General features: G+C 36.1%; 1 long non-coding RNA gene across 2 annotated transcripts; it reads right to left on the bottom strand.

Annotated features, from left to right (window-relative positions):
- Positions 1-10,303: 10,303 nt before the first annotated feature.
- Positions 10,304-13,406, bottom strand: LOC114286891 (uncharacterized). Of its 2 annotated transcripts, XR_014347967.1 has the most exons (6): positions 13,149-13,406; positions 12,846-13,063; positions 11,144-11,961; positions 10,962-11,051; positions 10,505-10,570; positions 10,304-10,379 (listed from the first exon to the last, which is right to left on the bottom strand). It is a non-coding gene; the product is annotated as an uncharacterized LOC114286891 (long non-coding RNA). The 2 variants fall into 2 exon arrangements; XR_014347966.1 differs by lacking the exon at positions 11,144-11,961 and having other exon boundaries at positions 13,149-13,395.
- Positions 13,407-27,002: the final 13,596 nt, after the last annotated feature.

Raw genomic sequence — 27,002 nt, 5'->3', positions numbered from 1 at the left:
TGTGATGCGCACAGCATATAAGTATAAACTGGATCGCCTGAATTGGAACAACACATCTTATGTTTGTTTATTTTGAAAATGGTTTGATGGTGCTACCCGCAAGTAGGCTAAGACGTGGATTTGCCACTCTCGGGTGGGCTTGAAATAAGGTGATTTGCCACTCTCAAGTGGGCTTAAAACTCACAGTCAATGCATCATTCCAATTCAGATAATCCAACCTTCACCCACAGGCATTCAGGCAGGTATATCACGTAAGCACATAGCCTCATGGTAAGCATGCTATCATGGCAGTCATTCACACACATGCAAGGATACTAAAGCATAAACACTTACTGAGTACTCCAAGCTAAAACAGAAACTATGTTAGAAATCTATGCATGATCCTAACTATGCTGAAATGCCTAACGCAACACATGTAGGAATGCAACTACAATAGGCTCGGCTATTCTAAAGATGGCATGTGAAATGCTACAACTAACAAGTATTCAACTCGGAATTGAAATACAATGCAGTTAGTATGATGCGCCGAGCCCGGTGCATGCAAAACAGATGAATGGATGCAAACATGCGAGCATAAGTATGCTAATTGAAACATGACCTAATCTAACCATCATAAGCTGGTAAATAAAAGGGAGAAAGAAGTGGGGTTGGAAGACATACATCACACTCACGCACACTTATTACAACATTGCCCTCGCTCAGAGGGTCCGAATAAATAATACAATCTGAATAAATAATTACAGTCCGAATAAATGATTAAATATTACAAAACCCTAATTAATTAACAAATTAACTAGGAAAGCAAATAAAGTAGCATGCAAATTCATGGACCGCCCCAGCTCTGTTCCGAATGATGAAAAATGCATGCTCGAGTCGCCTCGTCGGGAAATTCCATCGCAATGCCTTGACTCGCCTTTGTTTGCAATTGAATCCAGAAACTTGCACAAAGCTCCGAGAGGTTGAAACTCCACTCTGGGAAGCTGTGGGAGGGCCACTGACCAGCTATTGGGCTTGGAGACCACCCACCGACCAGTTTATGTGGGAAAAACCAAAAGGGGTGGCCGGCCTGACCGAAAAGCTGGTCGGCCGACAAGTTCCTGCCTCCAGTTTCTGGTTTTTCTACAACAAAGGCAAGAGAAAGAGAAAGCAAGGTATTTGCAACACATGTGTGCACGACCACTCTCCCCGTCATTGCACAAGCTCTAGGGAGTGTAGTCCTCGATCCTCGTGCCACCAATCACGTATCTCGATGCATGATGGCCGAGGAATCGAATTGCACGACTCGATGTGAAATGAATGAACATATGAACGCAACAAGGCCTAAACTCCATCATGGATAATCCGGAGTATCGGGGATCAGGAATTGAGACACGTTTCGTCACTTGGAGTACGAAACGTCCCTCGTTTCCTGTGTTTGGACTAAACCCTTCTCCAAACACAATGCAATATGCATGAATGCAATTCTAACATGCAATCCTAGATGCAATGCCATTGAATGACGCAAACATGCAAGGGATGAAAATGCAAACATGCACCTAGCATATACAATGCTAACACTACATGGCGTGCATAATGCTCATGAACTAAATGCGACTAACAACCTATGGCATACTCAATGCTACTAACAACCTAGCATATACAATGCGAGGAATGACATGACATACACAATGCTAACAACATAACATGCACAACACATTGCAACATGGCATACACAATGCAAGGTGGACTTAAACCAATACGAGTGGACCTCAGCCACACTCAACTCAGTGGCCATATGATAGAAATGAGACAATCGAAACACATGCAAACATGCACGATGCAAGGGACCGAACCTAAGGCATCAAATGCCACTCTACCAAAGCATGGTAAATGATGAAACATGGCATAAAATGACACATGATACAGCTCTGAAATGGCATAAAATATGGTCCCGAAACATGTAAATATGGCACACAATGCAAGCTAGGGGACCCGGGTACCGAAACTAGTGAAGTGCGTTACACTAGAGGTACCCAAAGCAATGCACCAAAGGCAAAACCAACCCCAAACAGACCCTAGGAAGGTCTGAAACAGTAGGGAAATGGCCTAAAATGATGGCTCGGGATGCAAAGAAATGGAGCTCATTCAATGGCCCGAAAACAAGGCATTCATGGACAACTTTCAAGCACACTTAAGGAATACAAAACATGGCAATATGGCATTCAAACAAGCTTTGAAATATGATGTATAATGAGCCCAAAACATGAACACACCTCAGTATATGCATGGAATGAACCTCGAAACTCAAAGTTAAGCATGGGTATTGAACTGCAAACATGCAAAACCAACATTATTCAACCATGAGACCCAAAAAAAGAGCTAGGGAAGTCCAAAATAAGCACAATATCAGTTTAAGGCATGGCCAAAAAGTGTTAAAATCAAGGGTCAACAAAGCATGCAAAGAAAGCTAGTGAACCATGAGTTACATTACAACTATATGGAGCATATGAAGTATAGCGACCCCGGTCTTTTCCCGTTTGATTATTGTATCCGGACTTAGGTTTCGTAGATTCTGTCATTGTATATTTGTTGTTGTTGTTGTCCCTTATTTTCTCATTTGGAATTATAGGATGTGTTTGGGCAGGTTTGTTCCAGGTTGGTAGGGTTTAGAAACCAAGTGTTGCTGTCCAGAATTTTGGATCTTCGCTCGAGCGAGGAGTTTGTCGCTCGAGCGAGATGTTGTTTTGGTTCTTTGCTCGAGCCGGGGTTTGGTAGCTCGAGCGAGAGTTTGCGTCTGGTTTGGACCAGTAGCTTTGCATTCTTGGCTCGAGCGAGCTTTTCTTCGCTCGAGCGAGTTAGTTCATTCTTCGCTCGAGCGATAGTTCCTTCGCTCGAGCGTGTGTCTGGTTACAGACCTGAGAGTTTGAGTTCTTCGCTCAAGCGATATTTCTTTCGCTCGAGTGAGCTTTTGGGGTTGTTGGCTCGAGCAAGGTTTTCTTGGCTCGAGCGTAGCTTTTCTGTGTCTGGTCGCTCGAGCGACCAAGTCTTCGCTCGAGCGAGACTGTCAGGTTTAAATAGGCAGCAACGTGTTTCAGATTAGTTTTTCATTCCCTTTCAGATTCCAAAACCCTAGGTACGAGTTTTCTCTCCCTCTACACACCTTCTCTCTTAGGATTGATCTACTTAGAGTGAGTTTCTACCTTAGATCCTTTATTAAAAAGATAGAGTGGGTCGAGGGCTTCCATTTAATCTGAATTGTTGGTAGTTTGGAGCACTTTGGAGTTTGGGTCTTCATCTCCATCTTCTCTTTTGGGGCTATTACTTCGAGGTAGGGATTTCCTACTCCATCTTATAAGTTTTGTTCTAAGTTTTAGTATTTTGATATGTTGGGGGTACTTTGGTAATTTTGGGAAAAACCCTAGTTGTATTAATTAATTAATTTGTATAATTAATTTAAGGGAATTGGGGAATTTGGTTAAATTCATGAAATTGGGGAATTTATTGATTAAATGGTGTAGTTGGATAATTTAAATCACTCGCCTTTGGAATTGTTGATATATTTATTTCCAAGTCTAGAAATAACTGTTTTGGGCTATCGGTGGAGGATAGTCGTGATTTTTGTAGACAATGCATGTGGATTAGGTATAACTGAAATTAATCACATTAGTTGAGTCATTAATTTTGACTGTTGATTTAATACAGACATTATGTGTATTGATTGTGTGATGTATATGTTATGTGTTTACATACTTTGTTTTGTGTGGGAGGAGATAGGGGATGTACTCCACGGCTTAGGGGAAGATAGGGGATGGACCTCTAAACCGGATTTTGTTTGGGAGGAGATAGGGGATGGACTCCATTAGCATCACTTTTATGTGTGCTTATCTATATTGAAGTGTTTTATTGATACAACACTAAAATGTGTATCAAACTGGAAGTATGAAGTGTTTTGATTTGAACTTGAGTCTCATTTGTTTGTTGATATTGGAGGATTGTGAATATGATATACATAATTCATTGTGGTAAGTTTGGCCAGGCTCTGAGCCATGTTGATAAAGTTGGAAAGTAAAACGTGTCTTAGACAATAGTGTCATGAGACTGTAAAACGGAGTAATTGATTATCTTGGTTAACCATCTGTTGAATGCTATTGCTTTATTCATTGCTTATATGTGGTTTAGTATATTTCTACTGGGTTGTGGCTCACCCTATATGGGAACATCATTTTTAGGTTCAGGTGATAAGCTACCTCCAAGGACTTAGCTTGGAAGGGACATGGATTTTGAAGACTATCTTTAGTTAATTGTCTTTATTTATTAGTACATGTAAACATCCAAGCCTAGGGCTTTTCTTGTATTGAGTTAGAACTCATCTTTTTGTATCCAAGTGTTGGCTTGGAAAGATGTAAGCCTGTAGGGAATTTTATTCGATGTTACATGTAAAGCTTTTATTTAGTAATACTCTGATGAATGAATTAATAAATTGTTTTCTTTAAATAATGCATGTCAATGATATATATATATAATGGGTTGATTTTGAGGGCGTTACATGAAGGCTCACCAAACCAGCCAAAAATAGAAGTATGCCATGCCAAAATATGCCCAAATAACCACTGAAGCTCAGTCAATGCAGGCAAGAATGATGGGCTCCTTTGAAAGGCCAATAAGGGGGTTGTTCTACACATGCATGATGGACACACACAATGGCAAAACCACCTCTGGACAGATGTTCTGAGGGTCTTAAAACCCACTAAAAATAGCCTGAAAAGGGTCTAGGAAACATGCAAATAAAGGCCCCTTTGAAAGGCCTTGAATGGGATTGTTCTACACATGCATCCAAACCAAGGCCGATGCAAATGCTCAAATGCATGGCTCAAAGCATGAGGAAATGAAGCATGAAAGGGGGTAGATGACCCCGAACAGAAAAATGACCTTGAACAAACTTGAAGAGGAGCTCAAAACAAGGCTTTTTTTTTTATTTATGTCAAAGCCCAAAAATGCTTGAAAATAGGGCTAAACTATAGAGCAAAACAATATCAAAATGGGGAAAATAGAGACTTACCCTTGTAGCCAAAGGGACCAGCAGATTCTGGACCAAAATAACACACCTTCAATCTCTGAAAACCAGCCCCAAGTTGCTTAGAGTGATGGTGGAGGTGTTGTGCTAGGAGGTGCAGGGCAATGGTGCAAGAACAAGGGTGTTTTGAAGCTTGGAATAGAGAGATATAAGGAGAGGTGTATGTATGAGCCTTCACCAATCTTGGAACCCTTGCAATGGAAGAGGAACTTTTCCTTTATAGAAGAGAGGGCCTAAAGCTTCTTCAAGAAGCTTAAAACGAAGCTTAAACATCCTCCATACACGTGTATGGAGGATGCATTCTGAGGCTTCCAGCTGGCACAACTGGCTCCAACTCATTGAGACAAAAAAGGGGAAAGCTGGCCGACTAGTTCAGGTGGTCGGCCGCCACTTTCCCTGGTCGGCCGACCAGGTCAAAAGTTTCAGGTGGTCGGCCGACCACCTTTTCTGGTCGGCCTGCTACTTTTTCTGGTTTTTCAGGATAAAAAATTGGTCTGCCGGAAATAAAGGTGGTCGGCCAGTGATTGAGAAGTCCAAAAGTGGTCGGTTAGGTGTCCAAATTGAAGCCCCAGAAGTTAGCTTTCCAATGGCGCAAACCTTGCATTAAAATTCCATCTGCGCAAAAAGTTATGCCTGTTTTGGTGAAGCCGCGCAGATCCGGTCCAACCGGGTTGATGCCCCACTTCAACCAACCATATCTCCCACATTCGGACTTGGATTTAGGAGATTCTTGAGTGAAAAATGAAGCCCCGGAAGTAATATTTCCAATGGTGGTGGCCTCATAGCTGAAATCCAAGTATGCAAATGAATAGGTCTGATTCAGCGAGGACTGCTCGTCCCTCTCTTAATGGTTCATGCCCATTTTCTCCCCCAACTGGGTTTCTTCCCCCTTCTCTTCTTTTCTTCAACTCCAAACCCCTAAGTAAGGTGTTTTGAAAGATTTTTCAAAGATCTCATCTCTCTTTCATTCATTTCCACTTTGTCCTTGCTTGGTTTACCGAAAAGCGCAACATTTAACGAAATGCGAGCGTCGGAACATTGTAAGAACTTTATTTTCAAAACGTTTTGAAAGAGAGGGTTTCAAGTCTAAAATCTTTTGATCAAGATTGTTTCGGTCCAAAAAAGGGGTATGAAGTTGAGATTTGACTCTCTCCTTGCCGAAGAAACTGAACCTTTGCCCTGCACACCTTTCTCCATCAAGTAAACCATCAGTCGCGTCCAAGTCTTAAGGGCGGTCAAAAATGGGGTGTCTACAATTGGCTTTTTAGCTTTTTGGATTTTTTGACTATTTTAGCCAGGGCTAAAAAGCTTGGTTTGGAAATGGTTTTTTGGCTTTTTGGCATTTTTGACTTTTTTTTGTGAGAGAAGAGTGTAATGATTATGAGTTAAATGTGATGTTTTGTTTGTTGTGGCTAAAATGGCCTATTTTATCTTTTGTGGCTAACATAGCCAAAAAAGCTCTTGCCAAACGGAATATGATTTTCTGGTTTGGGCAAATTACGCTTCAATGGATTTTTTCAAAACAAATTTCAAATCAGTGGTAAAACTAATCAAATTTAATAATTGAAGTTATAAATTTTTCATAACTTTTTTATTTTTATTTTTTTTTATGTTACAACTGACTCATAATTTTTTTATCTTTATTTGGTACAAAAAATAATTTAAAATAATTAAAATAATTTTTTTTTTGTATTTATTTCCATCAAATTAATTTTTAATTACTCAAAATAAAATTTAAAAAGTTAACTAAACAAAATTAGTTTTTACATGTTAAATTTAATATATTATTATTATTATTATTAATTACACTTACGTTAAAGAATCCTATGTCAATTTGGTCTCCCAAGGCGGGGGTATTATCATAATAATACTATATGTATTAATTGATATATTAATTAATATATTAATAGATGATGTAACTTAATTTTAGAGATTTTAGATATTTGTAATCTGTATAATGGGTGGATTCAGTAATAATGTCATAACATATATTAGTACACTAATTGATATGCCAATTGGTGCATATAACACCACCGGTATTCTCATCCACATAAAATAAGCAGTAGTGCTATATGCACCAATTAGTGTACCAATATATGTTATGATATTATTACTAACCCCACCCATTATACAAATTAAAAATGCCAAAAACTTCTAAAATTATACCACATCATCTGTTAGTACACTAATTAGTATACCAATTTGTACGTATAGCATTATTCTAAAATGAGATAGAACAATGTTATATATACTAATTAATGTATACACTAATGTACTAAAAGATGATGTGGCATCATTTGTACGATTTTGGATATTTGTAACTTGTATAATAAATATGGTCAACAATAATATCATAACAATTTGTTGGTACACTAATGTATACACTAATTGGTATGTGTAGAACCACCAAATAAGATATGATCCTTATTAATTATCTGAAAAATATTAAATTCATTTATAGTTTTGTTCAACATTTCCCATACTAGTGGGAGTAATTATAGTCATTTTTTTACTTTTTTAACATATGCCCTTAGGGAAAAATTATTGGGTACAAATAGGGTACCATGTGGCAGGTCACATAGTACCTTCAACCAATCACAAATATTATGACCTCCCATGTTGTCTTCCTATCACCCAACACATAAATGTAGCCCCCGCTCTCTCAACCAATGAGAGAAGAGAAAGGTATCACATAGCACCTACCCTATTTGCACTCAAAAATTTCTCGCCCTTAGGACACATGTTAACAATACCCTTCTTATATTCTGTTGCTTTTGTCATTTTGATTCATATAACTTTAATTAGTTTTATTTTAACTCTTAATTTAAAATTTTGTATCAATTTAATCTAATGGATAACATTGATTAGCACTTTTGAAAGAAAATGGCTATTGAGTTGGTTGAATTTTTTTTTTAATCAACAAAAGAGAGTCCTTTATTAATGACAAATATATATATATATATATATATATATCAATATCTAATAATTATAATCTATTGAATGAAATTGAGATGAAATCATAAATGTAAGAATAAAATCAAGCGAATTGAAATATAGGAACTACAATTTACTTTTAATTAAATTTCTAAATTGTCAATGTTTATTCAATGAGTAATGCTATACAACCACAAAAAGACATACAATAAAACTTGTATAAAATGAAATGGTGACATTATCAGCTTATTACTTTGAAACAAAAAAATTCTTGAACTCTCATTGATGCCAAATGAAAATTAAGCACATTAAAATCATCTCTTTAAATTGTTATTAAGAACACAATTTTGGTGAGAAAATTCGAATGATTATTGAGTACTCTCGGAATACGGTTACGTGATATTCTATGGTATCATATATAATTGTTGAAGAATGTAGGGCATTATGATTTTTGTATTGGGTGATTGAGAAATATGATAAAATATAATGAATGATAATTGATAAAGAAATATAAACACATGATATTTCAAAAATACCTAATAATTTTTTGAAAAAATTCTAAAAAAGTTTTGGTGGGAAAAAAGCCAGTTAAGTGAAAAGTCAAGTTATACACGTGGAGCTAACTTTTATTTTATTTTATTAGGTTAGACGGAAAGTCAAGGGATGTTTTTCTGGGTGGATGCTAAGGGTTGTTAATGGCTTCCCTCTGATATGCGATCGGATTGGAGGGTACTATTGGATATGTGAGAGTTCATTACAGGTTTCATTTTGATAATTCGAATCGTTCAATTTGTAAAACTCATCGAGTACTATATTGTAAAAAATCATGTTGACCAGATATCGATAGCTATGCGATCAAATTAGTTTTGTACGAAGAAAATGGACAGTGAAAAAGTAAACGGTTGACAAAAATTTGATCTGATAAAATAGCTATTGATATCTGATCAACGTGATTTCTTATAAGCATATAGTACTCGACGATTTTTACAAATTGAACGGTTCAGATTATCGAAATGGGAGCCGTGATGAGCCCCCACGGGCTCAACAGTACTCTCCAGTCCGATCACGGACTAGAGGGAAGCCATTCCCTATTTTAATGACATTCTTTGTTACATTATATGTTACTGGTTAAACTTTATTAATGGAAGTCATTAAATAGTAACTGAAAATGATTTGATTATGATATTTGGGATAATTAACTTCATAAATATCATAATTTGCATAGGGTACACACATGTGTACCACAGCATGACCCTTGGTTATATATATAAATTTAATGTGATTAAATTAGAAATGAAATTAAAAAGTTAGAAATTGGTTAAAAATTAGAAAAACATTTTCTAAATTGATAATTCATTTTTGGATTTTTGATTTTTTAATTTTTTGCTTCACTAAAGAAGAAGATAAAAAGGTGTGACTACCTTTTTTTTTTCGCTAACATTGAGATTAATTGACTACAAATCTACACACAAAAAACGCAAAGGGAGTTTTTAAATTTTTTATTTTTATTTTTTACTACTAAAACAAAACCTCCACCAATATAAAATCGCTACTATACCCATGCCACATACAAATTAGGTCCTCCATTTATGTGAAGTTCAAGTGAGACTCGTATAAATAGACTATTCAAATCTATTGCACTGCTGGAAATTGAAGTTTTAGAGGCGTTTAAAAACTGCCGCTATAGGTTTTAAAAACGCCGTTAAATCCTTTTGTGACGTTTAGCACCAAACGCCGAAGATGCCGCCGTCGCTATAACTCTATGACGCTTTAGAAACGTCACTGTATGACTATAGGCGGCGTTTCTAAAGGTTCAACTCAATGTCACATGACGTCACCATGCTATTTAATGACGTTTTTAAAACGCCGTCGTATCTCCTTTTTCCAAAAAAAACCAACCGTTAGGATGCTATTTAGCGGCGTCTTAGAAACGCCGTAATAGCCCTTTTTTTTCTAATTTGTGCTAATTTTATGTTAAATGCCTGTAATTTCAGTAGCAGACAAACTTTTAAATACAGCAATACAAAAAATTATTAAAAAATGTACAGCCATGGTACATAATTACAAAATATTGAAGCCAAAAAAAAAATCATCATCCCATCAAAGAATCAATTAAGGAAAACGGAGAATTATAAAGGAAAAATCACCATCCAAAATAAATAAAATATCTTAGGTGCCAGTATGAGGAGTCACAGAAGTAAGCATATGAAGGAAAAGAGAAATATAGCATGTAATGTTAAACATGATAATTCCATTTCCTGGGGAGAGATTGGGAAGGAAACTGTGAGTAAATGTGGCCTCCTAGAATAATTGTACCTGTACTATTACAATAATTTCTGCGACAATAGGCGGTCCAATTATAGTTGCTAGGATGATTCCTTTAATCATGTCCCTAATGAATAACCATATTGTTTGCTGTTACTTCAGCAAAACAAGAGCAAGAATGTAACAACTAAATTTTTAAGGTAGGAAATAACAATATATGAACATGATAATCAGTAATGAGAGAGTACAAACTTTGATGAAACCATGGCGGGCCTCAATGACAAATGTTGAATATAGAGAAAATGGCAAGTCAGTAATCTACAAAGATTCCAAAAATAATGAATATCAACTAGTTGGAATACAATAGGAATATAGTTACTTCAATGCATCCACTTATGAGGATGCACATTAATTTAAAAAAAAAAAATCATGCCAAATATGATGTATCCATTCCATCAGGTGCAGCCAAACCAGGAAAATTAGCTAGCCTTGACCTATAATAAGTTTAAGCAGTTTGTTGGCAAGACACTGATCCAAATATAAGCAATCAACCAATTCAATAAAAACTCAGGAGGCTGGTCATAAAGAACTGCAGCACTACAAATTTAAAACATGGAAGAAAACAAAAAATGTACCATTAAATGGCTTAATAATAAATTTGAACAAGCAGAATGAAGGCTATTGCAAACTTTCAGAAGACCCATCTTACTTAATTCCCCAGTTTTGTGCCAATTCATGTTGCATTGCCCTTGTCGCGCATAAGGAACCATTTGCCATCTTCCCAAAATGCTTCTCAAACCTAGACATGCACCAAAAACTCACACTTCAGGTATGAAGACAAAGAAAGGCCTTCAAATCCAAAGGAAAGTTTACAAGTCAATTCAAGTGTACCAATAGTATATTGCCACAAAAACACTACTTCTTCCGAGAGACAATGCTAGCAAAGTATATCCAAAATTGTGCCAATCAACAATAAATGCTGAACGCCTCAACCAGCTTGCCCACTTTACAGCCACTAAAGTTGGGACAGAAGGTGGATTCTACAGAAGCCGAAACAAGGTAGTTTAGACCAAAATATCAATCCAAGCATGCAAGGCACGACACTCCTATTCAAAACTGACTAGAATCATGGCCAAGCAAACATAGCCATGGATGATTACAGGTTAGGCCCATTTTGGGCCACCAATATTTTTATAGGTTGAAGCTGCTACTACTTTGTTCAGTATGTGACCCCTAGTAAAAGAAGAAAGACAGAAATTGGACACTAACAATATTCTTTCCCAAAACTTCAAAGCATTCAATAAAAAGAACCAATAAGATAATAATAATGCACAAAAGATAACATATAATACTTCCTCTAATGAAATTGTTACCAGATATTCTACCTAAATCATGCTTATTTCAATGAACTTTTTCAATGCTAACACTTTAGCAGTTATATAAGAAAAGTTCTAAAGATTTACAGTAATAAAAAGGTCATCAAAACACTGCCAAAACAATATAACTTAAAAAGTGTCAAACAATGTATTTTGACAATAATTCAGCCACATACATCTTTCAGAGCTCACCTGCACTATAAAAACATTAGCAGCAGGTATTTTGACACAAAGAAACCAAACAAGCATAAGAAACTGAATCAATGGCTTGAGCAAAAGCATCAAGGGACGAAGTATCTTTGGTAAATTTCAAGGGATAGTTGGCCACTGTGTCTGCAAAACTAGATTTCAAAAAAAAAAAAAAAATACATGTAATGAGTTTTAGAGTTTTGAAAAAACACTCAATCAACAGGACATGCTTAAAACCAGTATCATTTTATGAATATGAATATATTGGTTCCCTAATACAGCTGACTAGGGGTCAGAGCCTATCATCCTATACTGGGGAACATTTTTTTCCAAAAGAGAAGTCAAGACAATCATGACCACATGGCCACTGAGTTTTACTAATGAGAATCTGTAAATATATTAATTTGTAAGCTTGGCAGCATTCTATCATTCATTATTCATAATCTTTTTATCTATTACTCATTGGAACAATTGATTTCCATATTTATTTGTATGTAGAGAGTAAGTTCTGTTTATAGTCACATCTTTCACTCTTATTTCTTACTTAAAGCCCCTAATCTTGTCACTGGAATAAGTACAAAAGATTCACAAACTTAACTCCTAAAAATCAGCTAGAGCCATTAAACTTTGCAACCCTAACAATAATGCCATTAAGCAAATTATAATATGTGAATACATCAGAATTGGAACCAAAAATCAGATCAGCATAGAAAAAAAATAGGCTAATATTATTGATGCTAATTTAGGGTTTAAAACAGGGTAATAAAAAAACAGAGAGTGAAAAATAAAGAACACTGGTTGAAAAATCAGTTCTGGCGATCTGGGGAAAAATAAATGAGATGTGTAAAACACTGATTGATCAATCCAAACTGATCAATAAAAAACAGTGATTAAAATTCTTCAAAACATTGATTGAAAACCCTAGGAGAAGAATCGACGGGAAGGAAGAACTTGAGAGAGAGAGAGAGAGAGAGAGAGGGAGAGAGAGAGATATAGAGCTTGAGATTTTCTGAAGCGATGGTGCTCACCTTGGAAGATGATGGTGCTCACTTTCCTCGCTGGACGAATCTGAGATTGAATCACCGAGCTTTGAAATCGAGAGAGAACTTCGAAATCGCCGAATGAATATGAGATTGAATCACCGAGCTGAAGAAGGTTGAACTTCGAAATCACCTTCAGTCGATCAACAGATCTTCAATCGATCGATCTGATCTAAGAATGATAAAGTAGATAAAACCTAGCATACCTGAATTGAATGATTCCATCAGTAAGTATCATCTTCAATCGAACTTGAATGTGAGAAGATAGAGATAAGACTGATCAACACTTACCATGTAGAAAGACCTGCGAACTCGAACTCGAACTCGAGATGGCACATTATGATCTGTGAATCAATGATCTACGAATACTTCAATCGAATAAATGAAGAGGTGAATCGAATACTTAAAGAGAAGGGTTGCAGATTAATCGATTACTAAATGAAGGGGTTTGAATCGAGAGAAACGAAAGGGTTTGAAGCAAGAGAGAGTGAAATCAAGGGTCTAGTGAGAGCGAGAGAGAGAATAGGCTATTTAAGTCTACATTATAAAATAAAAATAAAATAAAAAAGCGAAAAAACATTTGAAGGCGTTTTCGAAAGTTAAAACGTTGTCGTATCAGTCAATAAGAATGCGACGTTTAAAAAAACGCCGTAAAATATTAGAATCAAAGGCGTTTTTTTAAACGCCGTCAAATAAACGCCGTTACATCCCACTTTTCTTGTAGTGTTGGTAACATTCATTACAAGAAAAAGCATTTTCGGCGACTGAAAAATCCCCTTTCGTCGCTGAAAGTAGCATTTTCGGCGACTAAAAAAGCATTAGTAGCCAAAAGCGAAGACTTTTGGCGACTAAAACAATTTAGTAGTCAAATGTATAGGTATTGGCGACTAAAAATCTATTTGGTCGCCAATATATGACTTTTACCGACTACAAAAATTTTAGTAGCCAAAAGTAAGGACCTTTGGTGACTAAAAAAAATTTAGTAGCCTAAAGTGAGGCATTTGGCGACTAAAAACATGTTTAGTAGCCGAAAGTGAGGCTTTTACTGACTACAAACATTGTAGTAGCCAAAAGTAAGGCCCTTTGGCGACTAAAAAAAATTTAGTAGCCCAAAGTGAGGTTTTTGGCGACTAAAAACATGTTTAGTAGCCAAAAGTGAGGTTTTTGGCGATTAAAAAGAAGTTTAGTCACCAAAAATTGTAATTTTAGCGCGGGAAATTTATTTTTTAATGACTAAAAAATAATTAGTAGCTAAAAGTATAGAATTGGCGACAAAAATTATGTTTAGTCACTAAAAGTGGTCTTTTTTTTTCTACTAAATAATTTATTTTTAAATAAATTATGTTTAATAAAAAATAATTATGTTTATATATATATTTTTATATTAATACGGGTTTATGTAGTATATAAATAATATATGTTGTATATATAATCATATGGTGTTATAGAGGCGTAATAGAAAGAGTGTGTTGCATAAGGTTTATGGTGTGAGAGGTTCATGGTTCGAAACTTCGAAAGAGCAGAGGGGTAAATTTTTATTTTTTTCACAAATAAGCTTTTGGCGACTAAAATGATTGGTCGCCAAAAGCTTGAGTATTGGCGACTAAAAACAATAGTCGGTAAATGTATAATTTTAAAAAAATATAATTGACTATTGGCGACTAAAAATTTAGTCGCCAAATGTCTAATTTAAAAAATATAATTGAGCTTTGGTGACCAAAGTTTTAGTTGCTACAGACTTGGTTTTTGGTGACTAAAATTTTTTTAGTCGCCAATACCTTTCGCGACTGTTTTCCAGCGACCAAACCGGCGACTAAAAAATTTAGTCGGAGGAAACTTAAAAACCGACTTTTGGCGACTAAAAATTTAGTCGCCAAATGTGTTTTTTTTCTTGTAGTGATTGTCACATGTGCTATGAAATAATTTTTTCATGTTGTTGAGTTTAATTTGATTCCCTAAGGTAGTAGCAAGAAAATATGGTAGAAAGTGAAAACAAAAGTAAAAGAAAAAGAAGTGAAAGAAAAGAAATAGAAAAGAAAATATATTTTCTTGTAAGCATTTGATTAAGATGAAAATTTTGCAAAAAGATAGAAAAATTTAAAAGTTTAGTTATAGATAATTCACACATTCAATTTTTCTTTTGTTTTCTTGTATTTTTTGCAAGGAATAAAAAATTAATTACAATGTTAATATGGGTTGTACAAGAAAATTAATTTTCTTATATTTTCCACAACTTTCAAGCTAAATAAACTCATATAAGTTTTTTTTTTATTTTTCTTTTACTTTTTATTTATTTCATCCTAAACAAACTGAGCTTAAAAGATGTTGTTGAGACATTGGGTCAATGTGGTCTTTACCAATGTTAATAATCTGTTGGGCTAAAGTCACAAACACCCTGGTCCATTCGTCCTTAGTCCACTTTAAAATAGGCCCAAATCACGTATTTCATTGCTATTATTTACAGCCCTATTGGGCATTTGGGCCTTAACCCAAAAAATCACTTCAATTTCACAAAGTCAACTCAAAAAAATTGCAGACTTTATTAAAGGGATTCTATTTACACCTAAAAAATCATTAAGTACTTTTAATTTTTCAGTATATCCTATTCAATTATTTAAAATTTTATGTTACTCTTAGTACATCCTATAATTTTTTTTCCAAATTACCCTTAAAATAAACCCAAATAATAAGTAATAAACAAATTTAAAAAACTAAATTATTTTAAAAACTTTTCAAACTGATATAGGGAACACGACTTACAATCAGTTTTTTTGAACATTACAAGAAAAAGGGGATATGGTGGCGTTTTTTTAACGACGTTGTTTTAAACGTCACTATTATTAATATTTAACGGCATTTTATAAACGGCGCATATTCTTGTAAACAAAACAACACCGTTTTATAATAGGAGGCGTTTAGAAACACCTCCAAATGCGGTAGCCACACGTGTGTTCATTTTGAAACCCTTATATTGAATCTGAGCCCTTTTTCTCTCTCAACCCTTATATGCACACCTCTCTCTCTCTCTCTCTCAACCCTCTCTAAGCTCCATCAAAGATTCAGATCAAAGCTCCATTGAAGCGATTTCAAAGCTCCATCGAAGATTCAAATCTAAGCTCTATCGAAGATTCAGATCGAAGCTCCATTGAAGCGATTTCAAAGCTCCATTGCCAGCACCATCTGCATCGACGAGGTAGTGAGCTCCACCGTCTCTCTCTCTCTCTCTCTTTTTCTATCTAAATCTTTCTCTCCCTCTCTTTAGATCTATGAAATCAATGTTTTAAGGCATTTTTACTTGATCCTCATTTGCAGAGATTCAGAGATTCAGTGATTTCCATAAAGCTCAGATTTGAACTCAGACCCCTCGATTACTCGCATTTCAAGCTCCAATGGCGGCAAATAGTCTACTTTGTTTTTGAACTTTAATCGGTACTCATTTGGCCAAGGCATTGCAAATTTGATCATGACAGCTAAACGATACAATTCTATCTAGATGCATCTTGTATTAGTTGTCTTTCTAGAATATATTCAGTGTAGTGACTAAATGATGTATATGGGACATGATCTATAGTCTATATTTCATTCGTTAAGACTAGTGTATAACCCACAAGAAAAGATCATTTTCCTAGAAGCATGGAAGAAATGGAAAACAAGATCTCAAGCTTTGAATTTCCTTTATATGAAATTCCATCCTACAAATCAACTTGTCAACTCGAGAGTTCCAGAAACATTTTTGCATCCTTTCTGCAAACTGATAGTGTAAAATATTATGGTGTGGCCTATTATAGGCTGTAGGAAGGCTTTTAAGCTCACTATATCATGTAATTTGATCAAGTTGGGGGGTAGTTCAGTTGAAAATAATATTGGCTGAATAAAAACATGGTAAATGTATTCAACCTACATGTAAAGGTTTCTACTGCCGTATAATTTGATTCAAATCCCATCCTTTCATTCTAAACTTTGTGATCATGATTTGACTCTCTAATTGTGCAAGCTTTTTACGATTTTCTAGCTTTATCTTGAGGATGATAATTACACTTCTTTTTTTTTTTTTTACTTTGATATGGCCAAAAGCATAAACAAATCAGAAGAGGACATTCCTGTGCCGCCTCTATTTCAAAGTGCTGCTCTTTGGGGTATGTCCAACTGTTTATTCTGATTCATAATTTTTGGCAACTATTCATGTCTTAATATGAACTTTATGGCTACTTGACTAGTATTTACCTTAGGCTATTGGCAGACGAAGCTTTAATTTTTATCCTCATCCACTATAAACTTCAATTAAATGTTTCGAAAAAAAAGAAAAAAGAAAAAAGAAAGGCTTTCTTTTTTTGCAATTTGTGGTTTCTGCTGCTTTTATTTGAAATGCTTTTGTCTGAAATCAAAAGAAAGGTTCCAGCTGTTGCACCCTCAAACCCATTACATCGGCAGCAGGTATTTTAACTATTTTTACTAGTTATTATTTTAAATTGCCTAGAGCTAATATACAACTTAAGCCTCTTATTGAATGATATGTTGTGGATTCACTTAGTAGTCATCCCACTGTTCGGCCAATGTCCCATCAACAACAATCTTATGCATTTTCATTCCAAGAGGTGAGCAATCATTTAATCAAAGCTTTTTTGACAATATAATATCTTATTAATTACAATACTTGTTCTTATTTAATATAGGTTCACCTTTCAAAGGAAGAGAAGAAGAAGCATAAGAAGAAGAAAAACTAACAAGGTAAAAGTACTAACATCACTAGTTTTTAATTTCTCACTTTTCTAAATCTATTAAGACATGATGTGATTTGGTCTTTATTGATTGATTTAAGAGAGCAATGCATTTCTTGAATTTATCATCATCTATCAAGAGCATTGTAGAAACTTTTGGTTTCTTCATTCTTTCACTAAACTATTTATTACATTTTCGTTTCTTGAAATGTATCCAATTCTAGATAGAAGGATAGTTCTCTCTTTAAACTGGAGCCTGCAGATAAAGTGCAACTTTTATGGAAGAAATGGAAAAAACCACATGAAAACTATCGGAACAGCAACATGTGATGTTGATACAATAAACAGCTATAGGAATTGACTTCCTTGTATTGCTATTCATTCTTAGTGTTGAAGTTTGAAGACCTTAATTAACTGCTTTATCTTTGTTTCTTAGCTTTCTGGAATTATGTTAAGTATGAATTGTTTTATCTGCATATTTTAGTCATCATCTAACTGGTTCAAATAGAATACAAAGATGTTTGAGCATGGGGTAATTCAGGCATACTAAAAATCTGTCAAGGACATCAATTAAGGTGTTACCTTATAATAATAGTATAAAATATGTGCTTATGTATGAATTTATGTGTGTAAATGTTTATGTATGTGTATTTGGTTTGTTTATTTCAACGTCTACATGTGCTATGTGGGATTCTTTTTTGACAATTTGGTTATATGATGTGATAAGATTAAACTATTCACTAAATTGAAGAATTTGTAAACTTAATTTTCTTAATCACTTGATTGCATTTATTTATTTTTAATTGTTTAATTCTTTGATTTGAAATTATTGAAGTAGTCCAAGTTATTAAGCATGTGCTTGCTAGTAACCATGCGATGTAAAAATACAATGTCATTAGTTAGTACATAGTAGGTAGAAAAGCAATAAATTCTCAATCATAAAAAAACTCTGCAATACCTATAATATGAACTTCGCTTCAATAAAACACATGCAACGCTTGCGACTTTTACCTTAAATAACATTGATTTCAACTTTCCACACAATAATAAAATTAATACAAATGATCTAGAACAATGACATATTTCTTGTCAATATCAGTATAGTAATTATCTTCCTTAGGAAGTTCTCCAACTCATCTTGAAAGAATTGTTATCTTCTTTCTGGCTTCATGATGAGTTCGCTATCACCAAAAACCAAGTGAATAATAATGGTGTATTGTGGCTATAAGCTCCAATATCATCGTCAAGAAGATGAGTATATTCAAAACGTAGGCACAGATCATCTTCGGTCAACACGAATCATTTACACTTGTGACAACCCTCACCACTGATTAGTGCTAATCCATGATTAAGCATGTTAACTGACTGATTGATTGAACGTATTAGTTTGAATGCATTTCTATCTATTTGTCAATGAACTATCTGTTCGTGTTTTATGTTTAAACTGCTAATTGAAGGCCTTATCGGTGGCCGAATCCGAAATTGCTTAATGTTTTATGCTCGTTAGAATTTATGTAAATTTTATGGTATATTTAATTGAAATTTGATTGGGTATGATTAAATTAGATTTAATAATGGTAAATTACAAGAGTTGGCCTTAATCACCAAATTGCCATCTAGTGGATTTATCTAGGCAACCCCACTCCACTTCATACATGTTGGTACAACATTTCTTCAGCTCATTTCCTAGAGCAAAACCGACTAGAGAGAGAGGGAATTGGGAGAAAATAGAATTCATCAAAGATTGCTTGGAGAATTTGAAAGGGAATTGCATATTGAGCTTATACATCTTGAACTTAAGACATAAGGTAGAGAATTTACGTTCTTGATCATGAAATTTAGTAGATCCTTGCATGGTACATGGTAATTGAGTGAGTTGAATCAAGAATTGGATTAAATTGTTGAATTGGAGCTTGATTCATGCATGCATGTGCATATCTTTAAGTTTTGAGGTTGTTTTCATGGGAATTGCTTCATGCATGTCCATCTTTTGACCATAGCCCATGATTTCATCTTGTTTTTGAAAGAATTGGCTCTTTGGAGCATGCATTAGAAGCTTTGAATTCATTAGAACACATGCATGTTACATGTAAATTATGTTCTTGAAGTTTATTTGAAAAGTGTGTTTTAATTGAACTACCTTTGGGCTTTGATTTCTCAAATGGATCTTCAAAACATGTTATACTATGAGTTTAAAGGTGTTTTTCAGAAAATTAGCCCAAAAGGATCGAATTTGATGCTTTAAAGTTGAGTTTTGAGCTTGAGGTTCAAATCTGGAAATTCCAGATTTTGGACTCACGCTCGAGCGGGGAACTCCACGCTCGAGCATACACACTGAGTTCATGTAGTCCGCTCGAGCGAGGACAGTGGCGATCGAGCGTGAATTGCGTGTATCCAGTATTTTGCATGTGTTTACAATCCGCTCGAGCGGGGGAATACACTCTCGAGCGAGGACTTGTGCCTCACGCTCGAGCGGGTATCAAGCGCCCATCGAGCGTGAATTTCGTGCATCTAGTACTTTTACTATAGCTTACAGTCCGCTCGAGCAACGGAAGTCATGCTCAAGCGGAGCTCATTTGTCTGCATGTCTGCTCGAGCGTAGAAAGCCACGCTCGAGCGAGACCCCTATTTTCTGAAAATTCTGAAAAGTGTTTTAAAGTGCATTTTTGCATCCTCATTCCATCCTAGGCATTCTTAGACCTAGTTTAAGGCATCTTAATGAGGATATTGATGTAGAACCACACCGAGGAAAATTAGGGATTAAGCTATTACTTCCCCACTGTGTAGCTTAGTGTGTGTTCGTTCTGTAACTGTGTAGGGTTGGCATCCGAGGATGCGTACTAGCTTATCTGTAGCCCAGAACTCTTTGAGTAACAATGTTGTAAAGATATGTTCAATTGATATTATTTTCTGAACAATGACTGTACTGCTTTATGAAATGACACTGTTTACTGAATGAATGCTTGTCCTATTTGCGAACTGTACTCGTGGCATCCATAGCTAATTACTGTTACTGAACTGTTACTGCTACTACTACAGAGATCTCTGTCGGTTCCCATGTTGGAACCACTACTGTTTATTGATATGATGGCCATCATTGACTGCTCGGTCTGTTAAGACCTACTTTACTGTTTTGCTATTGGATGTACGACATATGACTATTATAGTTTATGAATGACTGATATACTGATAAATGACTGTTTTCAATACTGAAAGGACATTCATTCTTAACCTCTTTACGCATATGTTATTCACTAGGCTTTAGCTCACTGCTCATATATATATATAGGTGTTCAGGCACCGGAGCGTTGCTAGAAGCGTCAGGCTAAGCTCCCGTTTTGTCAAGCCAACCACTGTGTCTCACTGAGAGGTTCCAAGTCCTTCAAGCTAGGGCTTTTTGGGGCGTTTTAGGTTTTTCCCTTTTTGTATCTGTGTTTGTAATACTGTATAGACTGGTACTATACTGTTATGCTAGGGATCTGGTCCCTAACCTGAATGCCTGTAAATGATATATGTATATACTGTTTTTGTTCTGAATGTGATCATGTTATGAGAGGTCTTTTTGCATGCAGACTGTTACAGCTCATTGGACATCTTTTAATTACTGTTTTGGCTTCCGCTAGCCCCTGTACTCTGTATTACTGTTTTATTGTTAAGCAGGCCTTCGGTAATCTCAGATTACTGGCCGGTTACGGTGCTAAACCCATAGGGGTGGGTTTGGGTCGTGACAACACTAAACTAAGGTTGCAGCACGATTCGTCTCCCCTAAGCAGGACTCGTCTCATGATTGATCGTATATACAAGAAAGTAAAGCAGTTGTATAATCATTCATTCTCAATCATAGAAATTGAATACATAAATCGAACAAAAAGATTCTTCGAATAAAAGATCTAAAAATGATCATACAATGATTATCCAATTTCGAAGACAAACTAGAATTAAAATATAAAATTGCATGACACTTGATTAGAGTTTCATCTCAATCCTAAGAAGAAAGCTTAGCCACTCATGGAGAGGATGAACACTTTGAATGTTGAAGAGGAAGCCATGGATTGATGATTGTTCTTCTTCACTATCTTCTAGTCATTTTCTCTAGGGTTTCAAATCCCAAAACAGGTCCCTAAAATCTCTTTTTATAACCTCTAGTCAATTTTGAGTCAAAAATACGCGCACAAATATCGAAGCAAATCTGCTCATATAGTTCAACTCAGAGACGAAACATGGTCAGGGAAATCCTCTCATGCGAATTTGTGAATTTCGCTTATGCGAATTCACTCAATCATGGGTTTTTCGCTCTTTTTGCGATCCTTTTGTCTCCAGAGTGATATTAACCTGACAAGGAAGAAAAACACTTTATTGTATCAAATATTATAAGCTTAAAAGACTAAAAACATAAGATAAAGAGTCTCAAAGTGTAACATTTTAGCTCAAATCACTTCACATGATCTGGATCCTCAACCACCAGCTCTTCAACTGCAATAGAGTTCAGTGCATTCCTGTTCTGCCTATTACTTGCCATGACATGAAAAAATCTAGTGTTCCTGCTCCCCTTTAGATTCCAATCCAACCTTAACTTTTGCAACCATGACCACTCTAGCATTCTACTGAGCTTTCATATTTCACTTCTTGTTTCTCTTTTTAACTTCAGTTTAGCTTCCACCAACGGTCTATCTTTAGCCAATAAATCCAGAGAATTCAACTCATTTTCATCTTTTTTGAAACATTTTCAAACACCTCTTTGCTCCAGTACTTTAGTGCCATCTTCAATGCATGTAATTTACTTTGCAATATAAATCCAGCCCTGCCATATATCTTTGTCTCTTTCCAAACTTTTTCTCGGAAGGGGGCAAAGTTAGGATGCAAAGACCAAGCATTTATGAACTTAAAATGTTTTGGGCCCTAGTCTCTTTCATCCTCCATTAAGACTAGAGGGCAATGATCAGAGATAATTTTAGGCAATCCCCAAAGTTTGAACTTAAATCTTTCAATCCACTTAGGATTGAGTAAAACTCTATCAATTTTACTCCACTTATCCCCTTAAATGTATTACACCAGGTGAATTTCCTCCACATCATTTGTAACTTAGTCACCTCACTCTTATTTATGAAGTCATTGAAATCTTTCATTCCCTTTTCCCTTCTTGGGCATCCTACTCTTTCACTCACATTTCTTATTTCATTAAAATCTCCACCTATACACCAAGGCCTAGGGAATTTTGCTTTCAAGTTCAATAGGATCTCCCATAATTTGCCTCTCTTTACAGTATCATTGGGAGCATACACATTAAAGATGACACAATCAAAGGATTTAATAGCATTACCTTAAAGCATGATGAAATTTCTGTTACAGCAGCAATCTAAGAGCTAAAACACTTTAAGGTCTCAAATGTAAAGCAATCCTCCTCTCATTTCCTCAGCATCAATAACCATGAACTCCATTTTGTCTCTGGGCCACAAACTTTTAACATCCAAATTTGGAATACTTGCTTTTTTTGTTTCTTGAAATAAGGCCACATCAATTCTTCTATCCAACAAAAGCTTCCTTATCTTTCCCATCTTCTCAGGTCTACCAACCCCTCTGATATTCTAGCTTAATAAGTTCATAACAACAAATTTATACACTTCAAGACCACCCTTGAGATAACAACAAGTTTAAACAGCCCCATCTACCCCACCTCATATCCTCTCAATATCCAACTCCATCTAGACAAGTTTCTGAATCACTTCCTTATTTTGGCCTTTGCTGTAACGCCCCAAAATTTATTCAACATGAACTCCCCAAATTAACAAACATTCACTATACAATGACAATAACCCTTCCAACTTCATATATATAAATAAATGGGTTTAATACAAAGTTCCACATGCGGTATACATTCACAACACAAAGAATACATGAATCTATAGCATGTGAAGCATCTAATCACAAAACAATAAAATGCCCTTAAGGGCTTACATCTTCCAAGGCAATAGCCCGGTTACACAAAAGTGGCCTGTTGGACCCAATACACGTTAGCCCTAGGCTTTACAAAAATATCGTAACAAAAATAAGAGCTATGTACTCTTCACAAATATCCGCGCCCTCAACTTGGCGGCATCACCACGTCTTTACCTACACCAAATCCTATAGGGGTGAGCATAAAGCCCATTAGAGAATTCTAACAAAGTATATACAGTTATGCAATTCTCAACAAAAATGCAAATGTCAATGCCATGCCATGTTCTTGAAAGAAATTTCATTTCATGCACTTCTTGAAGATCTCATTTTTTTCTTCCAATAAGTTTTCCATCTCAACACATTCAACCATCCAATTTGAATCAATAGGGGCGGTAAATACAACACTGGTAATCCCAGGCTGGTGTCTGGAAGTAGACTCTACGAGTACTACCAAACTGTCATTTTTACCGGTATTAACCAGAAGGCTCGACACCTATCCGCGCGGTTGTCTAGTCTTTCACCATGGGCACTCAGGCCAACTTATCAAATTCATCTACACCCCCTAACCGGACTTACCAACGTATTTACCTCATAACACAATTCATAGTTGTCATTCCAACATAAGTCTTTCTCAAGATAAACATTTTCCAACTCATTTCAAGATATGCAAATATGATAATGAATCAATTGAGATCATGATGCAATAAATGTAATATCTCATAGCATTTCTCCATTTCAAACCACTCTACAACAATTATCCACAATCACAAATCCCACTTCCATTCGTCATTATTCTTTCACAAAGTAACCATAGTGCATTTAATTCATAGCTAAAATCCTTCATTTCACAATTATACATATCGTCATTCATTCATCAATAATGTTTAATACAATTTCCCCACTTTTGAAAACCACATTATGAAATCTCTATACATTCATCTTTTTATCAAAGAAAATAAGAAGTTTCCATGGACAATTCCATGTTTTCCAAGAATCTCCAAATTTCTAGGGTTTTTCATTAAAATTCAACATCCTCCCATTTCATAGGGAAATCCAATCAAAACAAATATATTTTCTTAAGTTTTGCAAAAAGACATTCTCATGGATAAGAAGAAAGTTGGGATTTAAGCCCCTCTTTCAAAAGCCCCTTTTTCTCTCTCTTCATTTAGTGTAAGATTGAAATCACACAACAACATTATGAAAGCTTTAAAATCACATTTATGAAGCAAAACTTATATATATATATATATATAACTCAAGAATTCCCTACCTCAAAGTGTTGATGATGAAGAGAAGATGAAACGCTAGTTTCAAGGAAAAGAGGGTCTTGGATTTCCACCACACCAAATGAAGTCCTAACTTTAGATCTTCAAGGTTAGAGGAAGAAGATGATGATCTTGACCCAAAAATTTGCAAAATCAAGGAGTCTAAGTGTGTGAGGAAGTTTTCTAGAGAGAAATGGGAGAAAAAATAGGGTTTAGAGTGAGAGAGAGATGTGTAAAATGAGTGATACATTCGGACCAAAAACATAAAAAAAAATAGAGGTTCGGCTGCCCAGAGTGCCACACGTGCGGCACCCAACCCCGTACGTGCGGAGCGCCCCTTCCCGCAGGTGCGACCCTCACCCCTGCACGTGTGGGGGTCCTCCGGCACCTCAGCCCGCACCTATAATTTAAGCAGTGTGCAACCAACCCAACATCCCTTCCATCCCGCACGTGCGGCTTGGCCTCTCGCACGTGCGGCCCTGGGCCCCCGCACGTGCGACACTGGCCCTGCAGCACAAAAAAAACCCCATTCTTCTCCTGGGCACTCTGGACCAGACCCCGTACCTCCCAAAACAAGTGATAGTCAACAACGAACACAGTCGGATTAAGGACTATTATTTTTAGAATTATTTCCGAATGCTTCAATTCCAATGAGAACAAAAGAGAACGAATCCAAAGAGAAGGAAAAAGAAAGAGAGAAAGAGAGCCAGTCGTCACAACCTCCGCACCATAGGAAATTTTGTCCCTGAAATTTAAACAAATTGCCCAGAATTAAATAAACCCACCAAATAGGAGCGTTCTAACAACTATAACCATCTTCTAACAACATTAACAAATTGCAACATCCTCGTTCAATCAACATTTACCATTTCTTCCTTATCATTTCATCCAACACAATCATTCAAACTAGACATGAAATGAAAAATCTACGACAAAATATTATCTTTCCATAACATCATGCTCAATTTAACAATACATACAATAACATGTGATCAACGATTCAACCCCATTTTCCATTTAACACAGAAATATTACAATGTACAATAAAACAATTAAGCATGCTCAAACAAATCCAGATACTTGGAGCAGACTTCCGCCTCCCTTTCCCATGTTGCCTCCTCGATCTCGTGGTGTCTCCACAACACCTTCACTAATGGTATGGTCTTACCCCGCAACACTTGCTCCCGGGTATCTACTATTTGAACCGGATACTCTTCGTAGGAGGTATCCTCATCCACCTCCAACTCAGCCCAATTTAACACATGAGAAGGGTCGGGTTCGTACTTCCTAAGCATTGACACATGGAACACATTATGAATCCTTAAAAGTTGTGGCGGTAAGGCTAACCGGTATGGCACTTCCCCGATTTTCTCTAATATCTCGAAAGGTCCAATAAACCTCGGACATAGGTTTCCACTCTTGGCAAACCTCATTAAACTCTGTCTAGGTGAGATCTTAAGGAACACATGATCACCCACATCGAAGGATAAGGGTCGCTTCCTTTTATCGGCATAACTCTTTTGCCGGCTTTGAGCCGTAGCTAACCTCTTCTGAATGAGAGCAACTTTCTCGGTTGTCTCTCTAACGATCTTCGGACCCAACAACGGTCCATCGCCCACCTCGGCCCAACAGACTGGTGACCTATAGGGTCGGCCATACAAGGTCTCAAATGATGCCATCTCAATACTAGCTTGATAACTATTGTTGTAAGCAAATTCAATCAATGGTAAGTGTTTCTCCCAAGACCCCTTGAAATCTAGGACACAAGCTCTAAGCATATCCTCTAAAATTTGAATGGTGTACTCCAACTGCCCATCGGTCTAAGGGTGATAAGCGGTGCTAAAAATCAATTTGGTTCCCAATGCCTCTTGAAGGCTCTGCCACAACCGAGCAGTGAAACAAGGATCCCTATCTAACACGATGGTTACTAGAACCCCATGAAGCCGAACTATCTCTCTAACATATAATTCTACCAAGTGCTCAACTGAGTCGCTAGTACGCATAGGAATGAAATGTGTGGAGTTAGTCAACCTATCAACAATTACCCAAATGGCATCATTGCCCCGCTACGTTCTAGGAAGCCTAACTACGAAATCCATGGTCACGTGTTTCCATTTCCACTTGGCTATAGGTAAGGGTTATAACAAACTTGCTGGTCTTTGGTGCTCGGCCTTGACCTGCTGACAAGTAAGGCATTTCGACACGAAGGATGTGACATCCCGTTT

Source organism: Camellia sinensis, chromosome 13, assembly GCF_055761805.1.
Source record: "Camellia sinensis isolate YWXY chromosome 13, ASM5576180v1, whole genome shotgun sequence".
NCBI lineage: Eukaryota > Viridiplantae > Streptophyta > Magnoliopsida > Ericales > Theaceae > Camellia > Camellia sinensis.
The sequence above is the reverse complement of the archived record's forward strand: the minus strand, read 5'-3'. Positions and strand labels throughout refer to the sequence as shown.